Source organism: Ictidomys tridecemlineatus, chromosome 1 (assembly GCF_052094955.1).
Source record: "Ictidomys tridecemlineatus isolate mIctTri1 chromosome 1, mIctTri1.hap1, whole genome shotgun sequence".
NCBI classification, from domain to species: domain Eukaryota; kingdom Metazoa; phylum Chordata; class Mammalia; order Rodentia; family Sciuridae; genus Ictidomys; species Ictidomys tridecemlineatus.
In genome coordinates this window covers 260,807,355-260,818,042 of record NC_135477.1, presented here as the reverse complement: position 1 = coordinate 260,818,042, position 10,688 = coordinate 260,807,355, and positions in this window count along the sequence as shown.

Genomic DNA, 10,688 nt, shown 5'->3' with positions numbered 1-10,688 from the left:
TTTATTGTACTTTTTTAAAATGTATTTTTACATGGTACTGAGGATCAAACCCAGGGTCTCACATATGCTAGGTGAGTGCTCTACCACTGAGCCACAACCCCAGCCCCTGACTTAGAATTGGTGAGGAGAAATCAGAAATGATTCTGATTGGTTTACTTCTAAATGTCACTTGATGTTTTGCTACTGAGACTTTTAAAATCGTGTCCTTTTTCTGTATTTAGACATTTTAATTATAATGTGTAATTTTTATGTTCTAAAATAAATGGTTTGTCATTTATTTTAATTCTTTATCTGCTATTTCATCCTCTTCAATGCCTTTGGAGTCAGTTGCTGGTGAATTATGAACTTTGGAAGTATCATGTTACCTACTTATGTTTTTCTTCAAATTTCTTTAATTCTTGTGTTGGCTTTTATGCATCTGTTGGGATGGATTTCTCTTCCATTTTTGTAGGTGGGCCTCTTTAGAGGACAGCCTTCTCTTGCCAAAATTTCAGTGATTCAGATTGAGACCTCCTCATAGGTGTGCTATCCACAGACCTGCTGTGAAATCTGTTTTTGCTGTATGAGTGGATGAGCACGAGTGAGACACCAGGTCCCGCCCATAGCCGTTCCTCTGTGGGGACCGATCATTACCTTGAGTTTTTGTCTCTTCTATTCTTTGTTTTAAAATATAGCTCAATTTTGAGTGTTGCTAATTTGTGTGGAGCAAGATGTGCTGTCTTTTCACTGAGTTTAGTTTAGTAGCAGAGCCTATATCCTGTGAGCTTGTGGTGTCCGTGTAGATACCCAGCACCTCATAGAAAAGTGGGAGACAAACCACAGCAATAAGCAATGCAACCAATACACAGCATTAAAATAAACACATGGTGTCTGCTGTGACAACACAAATTACCACAAATTTAATTGTGTGCAACACAAATTACCACAAAAAAGGCACATGGTGGGATTAGCACTTGTTGACAGCAAAATCAATAAGTAACTGTATCTGGCATTAAAGTAAACGACGGGTGCCAACTATGTCACCCACACAGCAATAATTGCAATACTACTTGAATGGCGGTGGTAGGAGTTAAATAAACCTAAAAGTTGGTAGAAAGAGTGTTTCTTAAGAGAAAATAAAATGTGATGGAAAGGTTGAAGACAATGTAGAATGTTCAAAAGGTGAACAGAGAGCCTACATTTGGGAAACAAAATTTTGGCACATACACATCAGATAGATCTCTAATCTCCAGGATATACAAATAACTCAAAAAACTTAACACCAAAAAAACCCCCCAAACAACCCAATCAATAAATGGGCTAAGGAGCTGAACAGACACTTCTGAGAAAAAGATATACATTTGATCAACTAATATATGAAAAAATTTTCAACATCTCTAGTAATTAGAGAAATACAAATCAAAGCTACTTTTAAGATTTCATCTCACCCCAATCAGAATGGCAGTTATCAATAAATGTTGATGAGGATGTGGGGGAAAAGGCACACTTATACATTACTGATGGGTCTGCAAATTGGTGCAACCAATCTGGAAAGCAGTATGGAGTTTCTTAGAAAACTTGAAATGGAACCAGCATTTGAATGGAACCAGCTATCCCACTCCTCGGTTTATACCTAAAGGACTTAAAATCCACATTCTATAGTAATGCAGCCATATCAATTTCAAAGCAACTCTATTCACAATAGCTAAACTGTGGAAGCAAGCTAGATGCCTTTAAATAGATGAATTGATAAAGAAACTGTGGTATATATACACAATGGAATATTACTCAGCATTAAAAGAGAATAAAAATCAAGGCATTTGCAGGTAAATGGATGGAGTTGGAGAATATCATCTTAAATGAAGTAAGCCAATCCCCCCAAACCAAGGCTGAATGTCCTCTCTGATAAGTGGGTGCTGATCCAAAATGGGGAGGGGGTAGGGAAGGAAAAATGGAGGAACTTTAATTGGGCAAAGAGGAGGGAGGGTCAGGAGGGTGCATGGGGGCAGGAAAGATGGTGGAATGAGATGGACATCATTACCCTAGGTACATGTAAGATTGCACATAGGTGTGATGCTACATCATGTACAACCAGAGAAATGAAAACTTGTTCTGCAATTGTGTAGAGTGAATCAAAATGCATTTTTCTGTCATATATACCTAATTAAAATTAATTTTAAAAAGGTGAACAGAGAAAAGTCAGAGATGTAACAAGTGATGGTTATAATTAAGGAGGAGAAAAAATTGGGTGAAAAAAGTAAAGGGAAAGGGAGAGAGAGAGAGAGAGAGAGAGAGAGAGAGAGAGAGAGAGAGAGAGAGAGAGAATTTGGCAATTAGTGGGAGAAGGAAAGTGAGAAAGAAAAACAAAACAAAAACCAAAATAAATAAAAGTCTAATCCTCAAAATACAAGGCAAAGAAAATAACTGTCTTTAAATAATGCTAAAAAGAGAAGAATCAAATATATATGAAAGTAACAAATATACAAATGTGTATATATATGTGTACACACATATATATACACATTTATATATTTGTGTATATACACATATATATTAATGAAAGATATATATCCACAAATTAAACAACACAGAAAAGAAGGAAGCAAGCAAGAAAGAAAGAAAGAAAGAGAAGTAGGTATGTAGGCAGGTAGCAAAAAGATTCTTAATGAAAAATTAAAAAGTCGTTTCCACTCGGGTGGTCAACACTGTCCAGTGAGGAGGAGGGTCGCTGCTCATGCCCACCTCTCCTTCCTTCCTGGGCTGTTAAGTCCCTCCTCCCCTGTGCTGTTCACCAGCTGCAGCAGGAGTGGCCGGACTCTGAAGCGGCTGGAGTGGATCTCAGCCTCCTCTCACCATGAGCAGTGGGGAGTGGGGAGCACTGTGGACTGAGGCCAGTCTGGACCACCCTCGTCCATGCTCTCCCAGGCAGGGTTCCCAGAGGGGAGCTCCAGGGGCTGCAGTTGGGTCTGACCAGGCCTTTGTGCCTTGGTTGGGTGGCATCTGCTCTGAGAGGTTAGATCCACACGCCCCTTTGACTCCTCCACTGGAGTCTGAGTCTCAGGAGCTTCCCCAAGTGCTAGTTGTGGGGCAGGGTGCCCGACTCCTCATGTAAGGTGGGGTGAGACCTTCCCAACCTCTCAGGGGCTCCTGGTGTCAATCCTGGCCGGTCCAGCTCACTTGGAGACGGTTCCTTGACATGATTCCCTGCCACCTGGAGCTCAGTCCTTCAGGCTCAGTGCTCCTGGCCTGGTGGTGCTGGGCTGATCCAGCAGGGCGTCTCACTGGACATGCACTCTAGCCTCACTTGGCCGTGGCCCCGTTATCTGGTGTTGCCAATCTCTGTGCAGACTTCTTCAGGGCTTACTGGGTGAGTAACTAGAGCTGTGATGTGTCTCCACATGGTCTGTGTTTACTTAAAATTGGGATATTTTGCTCATCATGGATTTTTCTGTGTTAAATATAAAACTTTGCAATAAAATATTATTTATCTCAATTACTGTATTTTGATCCCTCCTTAAATTTTGTACCAAAGTTTCATGCTGTGGTTTCTCTACTCTAGTCCTAACTTAACAAATAGTACTAAAAAAAATACTAAAGGTGCCAACTTTGTATCCAAGTAACTCCAAGCATCTTTAAGGGAAACCAACTTTTACCTTCTGTTTTGTGTTTTTATTCACAAAATTTACAATATCTTCATTTTTACATCAAAGAAAAGAGGAAGAAAGCTGAAGAGTTGCACCAGATTATTCCAAATCCATGCCTAAATACTAAGTGAGCAATAAGTTCCCTAAACATATATATATATAGTTATATAATCAGATGTGGTTGAAGATCGACAATAAAACCATGACTTAGTTTCTTAAGGCCTCGGTAAACATTTGGTTACTCACTGCCAAGTCAGTCTAAAGGAACACTGTGGGCATGTGACCACCTTGACGTGGGGTGTCCCTGCAGCCCATCCGGGACCATCTCATTCTCAGGCACAGAGAGTATGCCCCTGGGGTCCTCCATAGCCACATCACAGTTTGTCCCAGGAACAGATCAGCACTGGACTGTGGCTTGGACATGAGGAAGAGCCCAGTTAGCTGCACCTCTTCTCATGTGGTGAATATTTTTCTGAAAATGCACATCCTCTTCTATAGGCGCTATAGAAAAATACATTTTAGGGCCACTTCACAGAGAAAGATGTTTAACCATCTTTGTCTATTAAAGCTAACATACGGGCTTCTTTGTGTGGAAGAGATCTTTATAACGCAGTCCCAGGTAGATGGGGACTGGCGCTCAAGAGAAGGGCCCTTTCATTGATGGGGCCTCCTGATGTCCAGTTCAGCTTTCCTGCCCAGTCCCGGCGCTGAGCCTGCAGTCCTTCCACGGGAACAGTGACTCCGCCGGCAGAAGTGGTCAGCTCGGAGCTCAGGAAGGCTCTCCTCCCCCGTGATTCTCCTGCTGGGGAGTCCTGACGCTGGCTTCCTCCAGGAACGTGCACCTTCCTCAAGGAAGCGGGCCTTGCCTGGTCCCCTTTCACACAAGGCCACATTCCACCAGTAGGTTCATGTCCCACAACCTTCTGGATGGAGTCATGGGTCCCACTGTGCTCCGTTTCTTTGTGGAGTGTTTTCCTGGAGAGAAGTATTAAGTGCCCCACCACACTCCGCCTTTATAGATCTAGTTCCTATCGATCGTTTAAACATGGTCTCTGCTTTAGCAATTTAATCACAGAGATTAAAAAATTAATGGACTTGAAGTAGGAAGAAAACGTCATGAGGCCAGCTGGTCTGAAACCCAATGCTTCTGTTACTCACTTTCCCTCAGTGCTCTTGGGAGCCACTGGTTGGTGACCACTTTCCAACGTTCCCATTTTACGTTTCTCAGGGTCATATCCCCTGGTCAGCATCAGTGTGTGTGCGTGTTTGGATGCACATTTACACACATGCATGCACATATAGAAAATATTCCGTGTGTGTTTTTCAGGGATATCTATTAACATAAAATATTCTCACTGTGAATCGTCGGAGTAGAAGTCTAAGGCTGCCGGAAGCTCTCACACCTCCCCCACATAGAAAGGCGGGGTCAGGATGAAGACCGCAAAAGCCACAGGCCTGAACAGCTGCACGGATTTCACTCCATGTGCTCCTACAGGACCTCGCTGCTGTCACTGTCACAGAGCACGCTCTGCAAGCCTGGGAGAGACACGGGAGTGTGGAAGGGGTGGAGCAGCCCCGCTCACATGGCCCATCCCCACTCTTTGGTGGGGTAGCGTTTGCCATTTATAAACGCAGCAGTTAGGTTGAAATGAAAACTCGCCCTTACTCCCTGTATTGTGTTCCGTGGATTTTAAAAATACAGACTATGTTTAGTTTGCATTTAGCTAGATTTATGTTAATGAAGAGCAATAAAACATTGATGTAAGGGTTTATGTCTTTACGCAGTGAACACAATCAGACTTTTGTTTAAATGTTGGATATTCCATTTCTCTAAGATTTATATTTGTAAAATTAAGCATCACAGATGTAGATACTTTCTTTTTGGAAATTAATTACCTTTTGGAATCTGGGACACTATTAAGGGTGCTCAAGGTAGAGTACAAATTAGAAAGCAATTAATGGGAAGTGCTGTCATGGGCAGGCTGGTCACTGCCCTGTGTGTGGCAGGCTCCCCAGGTCTGGCTTCTCCCCAGCTCTGCCTCCTGGGCCTCCTGCACCCCTCCTGCACCATGCCTCCTGCTCCACCTCCCCCCACCCCACCTTCCTCTTCCCACCACATGAGAGAAGAGCAGGGAGGGTCTCTCACTTCTGGCTGCCCCGTTGCCTGGGTCTCAGGCTGGACTTTGGAGGGCTGTGGTCAAAAGGCACCCTCTGCACAGCAGGGCACGCTGGGTCCAAGCAGCTGGGCCAGTAAGGAGTCGCTGGACACGTGGTTTGTGGCTCAGTACCACCGGAAAACAGTAGAGTCCTGGCAGAAACCACCAAACAGAATGCCCCGGCCTCCCTGCCTCCACCATCCTGTGCTGAAGAGACTCACAGACCCAGCGACCAAGGTAAGCAGTATCTCAATGTGATAAATCTATCAAAAGCCAGAATTACAGCCAAATAATCTGTGGAGGACTTGAGTGCTGGCCCTGGCCTCTCCAGGTTCCTCTCAGTGTGTTCTGCAGGCGTGGCTGAGAGTCCCCAGTGTTCTCAGCAAGAGCCTTTGTGCCCTTCAGGGTCTGGGTGGCTCTGAGGGATCCGCAGCTCCCCCTCCCCACACGCAGGCTGCTGTCCCGAAGGCTGCTCTGCAGAAGCCCGCACCCTGAAACCCGGCTTTCCTTGCTGGGCACCTGCAGCGACCCTGCCAGGATTTGCCCCAGGGCTCCGGGGAGCCCTGTTCTTGACGTACAAAGTTGGGGGCTTAGTCCACTAAGCCGTTCCCTCCAGCTATTTCAGGTCAGTACTAAGAGCATTAAGCAAATTACGCCCCTGGAGGAATCGGGAAAGAGAAAGATGCCGCATCAACCTTTCCTATGACTTAGGTCTTAAAAAGAAAGAGAAAAGAAATGCGCGGACTAACCAGTCCTGTCTACAGAAACCTCTCCCTTCAGTCCCCAGGCCTGGCAATTGAAATTGCAAATGAGTGCGGCTCCAGCATCAAACCCACAGCCTGTGAGCAGCAGAGCCCTGCTCCGTGAGCCCACGGTAGCATTTTACAAATGATTTATGACAACTGTTATTGTGTGTGACATGCCCTACACTCCTTCCCCTTTTGGAGTCGAAACTTGTCGAATTTCCCCCTGAGCAGTGATGTCACTACCCACCTTGCGCACCCAGAAAGGATCAGTGTGGCTTGCTGCCATGTGGACTGGTGGCCTGCTCCAGCACCTTGGGCCTCCAGGCCTACTGTGTGGAAGGCCCAGGAAGGCTCCTGAGAGCTCAGCTTCCTGCCAACCTTGCCGCCCTCCTGCAGCTGAGCCAAGGCCCCCAGCTCCAGACCAGTCTCCTCTACCTGCTCTGAGCTTGCAAGTTCCATCCTAATGGGTCCTGAGGTTGCTGTCTCCTGAAAACGGCCACCTGTCCACGTTCTTCCAAGCTGCCCACCTGGCTCCTGGGGAGTCTGAAGAGAAGGTGGGCTGCTCAGAGCTTCAGCGTCTCCTCTCTGCAGGGAGCGTGGACGCTCCTGCACCTTGCTGCTGAGCCGGGCCTGGCTGGCCACACCTGTGAGGACGGGGCCACAGACAGTCACGCTCACAGTTCTGAGGGTCAGGGATCCAATAGCTCGATGGGATCAGGGCCTGCTCCTTCCCGAGGCCCCAGGGCAGGACACTCCTTGTCTCTTTCCACTCAGTGGTCACTAGAGAGCTTGGCTTTCTGTCTTCTCACGACCTCTCTTCTGATCTTGGTCTCATGGCTCCACACGACCTTTCTAAAAGAGTAGCTTTCATTGGGTGCAGGGCCCACCTAAATCAGCTTGACCTCATTTAACTAATTACACCTGCAGCTGCCTACTGCCAATAGGGCCACACCCCGGGGTGGCAGATGGGGTGGATCTGGGGGCAAGCGGCCCATCTTCTACTGACGCTGCTTGGAGAGAAGACTCGGATGTTGGCAGACAAGGAAGCAGGCTCATCTCACCGTGGAGAGAGGCCCACGGGGGAGCCCATATCTGGAGCACACACCTGGGCTTTCTTTCCTTCTGCAGTTTCTGTAAACCCACATTTGCACAATTAAGATTTTTTAAATTTATATATGACTGTGAGATGCATTACAATTCTTATTACACTTATAAACACAATTTTTCATATCTCTGGTTGTATACAAAGTATATTCACACCAATTCATGTCTTCATACATGTACTTTGGATAATAATATCATCACATTCCACCATCATTGATTACCCCATGTCCCCTGCCTTCTCCTCCCACCCCTCTGTCCTATCTAGAGTTCCTCTACTCCTCCAATGCCCCCGTCCCTACCTCACTATGAATCAGCCTCCTTAAATCAGAGAAAACACTTGGCATTTGTTTTTTGGGGATTGGCTAACTTCACTTAGCATTATCTTCTCTGACACCATCTATTTAATTAAGATATTTTTATGTGCAAGTATTTGCTATGTATACAACATATTTTTTTCAAAGAGAACATCTCTTTAAGGCAGACAGATTGGGAGAGAAAGAAGGAAGAGGGGCTGAGGGAGGGAGGTTGGAAGGACTTTCTTTCTCTGACCCGTTGAGGCTTCGTCCAAGTCCTCTACTACTTAGGAAACAGAGTGGACTTCTGGGGCTACATTTGCCATTGGACTTGGAGGCGAGGAGGAAGAAATCAGAGGCCAGGATGTAACCACCCACCTCTGCTGTCCCTGTCCAGGGCCTTCTGGAAACTTCCTGAGCTTGTGTCTTCTCAAAGGACGTGGGGAGTCGGGGTGCTTGCTTCCTACACTGTCAATTCCTGGAATCGTCACAGACTCCCGTGTTCACTTGCTGTGTAAAGAGCTGAAAAGTGTGGAGATCTGTCCTCCATGAAATTCCCAGAGCAAGGTAGAATACCAACCCCTGCACGATCACATGAGCCAGGGCCTGGTGCTGGCGGAGGAGTCGCCAGCCAGCTTCCCTGACCTGTGGTGTGACCGGCTCTCCCAGAGGCCAGCTCAGGTTTTGTGGAACCCACCGTGTAGACAGTTTAGCGACCTCCCTAGGGCAGAGGGACACACAGCCGTCTGGCTTTTGTATTTGTAGAAACATGTGCACACAGCAGCACGCTGGGAGGACCTCTGGGCTTGGGGGTCCTAGGCAGGCAAGAGGCTCATTTCATTCCTGCCAAGTGCCTTGGCTCCTGACCTTGAGAAGTGACCTTCAGCTATTCTTAATGTAGACATGCCTCCCTCTGGATTCCCTCACAGACGTCTTGACCCTTAAGCCCAGCAGGGAAGCAGCCAGGTTCCCCAGCTCCATGGTCCCCGTCCTGGCACCTCATTCCCCAAGGACTTAGGGTGTAAACGTCCCGTCAGCACATCCTGAGTAATGCCTGTGGCTTTGCAGGTTACTGTCTCTGCCTTCTAGGAAAATGCCAGGGCACAGAGGTGGTGAGCGCAACAACCCAGACCAAGGGCAGAGGAAGAGGCACAGGTATGGTCCCTGCAGAAGGGCGGAGCAGGGTGAAGAAGGTCTGGGTGCAGGAGGGGCTCCCCGAGCCTTAGGACCTGAGGCTGCCTGGAAGCACAGGAAAGGGACAATGACAGGGACTCACCCCGCCCTAGTCCAGGAGGGAGCCAGGGTAAGGGGTCCCAGGTCCACAGAAGCAGACTGTAAGGCTGTTAGAATGTCAGGCACCAGGGACTTAGAAGAGGGGTGACTGTTAGGAAGAGGAGATGGCAGTCTCCACCAGCCTTTGTCACACAGAGCAGAGAACCACGACCTCTGATGGTTCTGCAGCCCAGGAGCCCAGGAAATTCTGACCACTTGTGGCCATGAAGGAAGGAAGGGCTCAGGAAACCAGAACAGAGCTGCTTCCCTGTGTCTGTCTCACCTCCCTTCCTTCCCAGATGGCTATGGATCACACACTGGGACTCGTCTTTGTCTAATCACTTCAAACTGCCATCTTACTGGCCAGAGTCACACCCTCACATATTTGATGTTCTCCCAAAAGTGAGTTCCCTTATGTTTTCTCCAAACCCCTGAACCCTGGTACTTTGGTTGGCTGGCAAATGATGTGCTGCAGAGGGAAGGGGCTACAAGGATTGATGGAGGTAGGATTCCAGGGTGGACAGCTCTTCTGCTGGAGGAGGTGAGCCCACTAATATGGACGGCTCTACTGCTGGAGGAGGTGAGCCTCCTAGAGTGGATGGCTCTTCTTCTGGAGGAGGTGAGGATCCTTGGGTGGAAGGCTCTTCTGCTGGAGGAGGTGAGGATCCTACGATGAATGGCTTTTCTGTTGGAGGAGGTGAGGATCCTAAGGTGGATGGCTCTTCTGATGCAGGAGGTGAGGATCCTAGGATGGATGGCTCTTCTGCTGTAGGAGGTAAGGATCCTAGGGTAGATGAATCTTCAGCTGTAGGAGGTGAGGATCCTAGGATGAATGGCTTTTCTGTTGGAGGAGGTGAAGATCTTAGGGTGGACGGCTCTTCTCATGCAGGAGGTGAGGATCCTAGGATGGATGGCTCTTCTGATGGAGGAGGTGAGGATCCTAGGGTGGATGACTCTTTAGCTGCAGGAGGTGAGGATCCTAGGGTAGATGACTCTTTAGCTGCAGGAGGTGAGGATCCTAGGGTGGGTGGCTTTTCTGTTGGAGGAGGTGAGGATCCTAGGATAGATGGCTCTTCTGCTGGAGGAGGTGAGGATCCTAGGGTGGACAGCTTTTCTGATGGAGGAGATGAGGATCCTAGGGTGGATGGCTCTTCTGCCAGAAGAGGTGAGGATCCTAGCATAGAGTCTCTTCTGACAAGTCCTGCATGGCTTCTGTCCTAGCACTTATGGCAACAGGAACAGCACTTTTCTAAAAGGCAATGAAGGTCCTGGGGTGGTTCCCAGATGCCATAACCCTTGCTGTGACAGTTATCTATCCATGCATAACCCTGACTGGGTTTGAGGTGCTCTGACATTATTATTGACATTAAGCACATTCCTGGGTGTGTCTTTGGGGGTGTTTCTAATTAGGTTAACATTTCCAGAGACGTGAGCAAGGCAGACTGCTTTTCCCTGTAGGTGGGACTCTACTCTCAGTTGAAGGCCCGAGCAGAA